Below are 1,415 nucleotides of genomic sequence, written 5' to 3'. Positions count from 1 at the left end.
CATTTGCACACATTAGCAGTAACCTGTGTAGCATCAAATACCTAGAAAGCAAATTTCTCCCTGTAGAACAGTCCATAAAACTTTACCCAGTAAAGCAGCAATAACTTATGTGCAAACAAGCTTAGAGCAGTTTGGCATCAAGTGACAGTGCATACAGACTTAGTAGAATTCAGGATTGTGTAAGCATTAAAGTTAGTAGCATTTAGTGTTCTTACGTATTATTACAACCACATTTCAAACGTGTGTTCACAGCCCAGTTTTATCATAAACAGTAAATGTTCTGCTCCAAAAACATTCTAATGTATATTATTTAACATGAAAAGGAAAGCAGTGAAATGGTATATCATTAAAATGCTTCTTCTACGGATATCGATACCAGATTCCAAGTGTGTGTTCACAGGGCAGTCTTATAATGAACACTAAATGTTGTGCTTGAAAAACATTAAAATGTATTTTGTTATAAATTTCACTACAAATATTAAAAGGAAAACAGTGAAATGGTTTCTAGTTACAATGCTTCTTGTACGGATGTCCGGGTCATTTTCATGGGGACCCACAGGGCGAAAGGTCATGCTGAATGCATTTCTACATGGCCGAAAAATATCTGAGGGGCTGTTCCTGAAAGGGACTCACATAGCTTGCGGGGTTTCAGTGATAATTCTGCAGTTATAATCAAGGGATGAGTTGTAAATGTGAATGTACTTCACTTTGAAAGTGAGCTGAAGTACATATTTTGTTTCAGCATGCATTCTGGGAAGAGAACTAATGAAATGCAATATCACAGACACTTGGAAGGTATGACAGGTAGCCCTTGGTTTACTTTTCAGGAGAAAAAAACAACTACTTTGTCACATTTATATACAAATTTGTTTTCAAAATCTTGGCAAACTACATATAACATATATTGAAATGAAAAACTGTCATAAATGAGCTGCTTCTCCTGCTCAGAAAGTGATTGTGATAATATGTAAGTACCGTATTTAGTAATGTTTAGCATCATCTTTCCCAAATAAAACACTCTTATTAGTCTGCACCAACAAAGCACCCTTAATAGCCTTCTATCCCATAGTATCACCATTGTGCAGTTCACCAGTCAAAGAACTGGTCAGTATGGGTATGCAATTTACTATCTTCTCTGTAGGCAGCCTTGTGGATATGGGCATCTTGAGACAATGCAACAACTGTCTAATTTTTACTGACAGACACTTAGTCCTTAAAGAAGCAGACATAGTATGTAAGAAGTGTACTTGCACAATGGCACTGGAGGCAAAACTCTCACATACAAGCACATATCAGTTGTCGAAATTGGGCACATACCACAAGACTGATGTATGCTGAGTCACTTAAAATCTTCCTGAATTGCAAAGATCACCTAGACTACCCGTTATCAAAGTTTTGCCTCAGCAAACCAAAAG

This window comes from Protopterus annectens, chromosome 2.part1 (genome assembly GCF_019279795.1).
Source record: "Protopterus annectens isolate FY-2018-M chromosome 2.part1, PAN1.0, whole genome shotgun sequence".
NCBI classification, from domain to species: Eukaryota; Metazoa; Chordata; order Ceratodontiformes; family Protopteridae; genus Protopterus; species Protopterus annectens.
Note: the sequence above shows the minus strand (reverse complement) of the source record.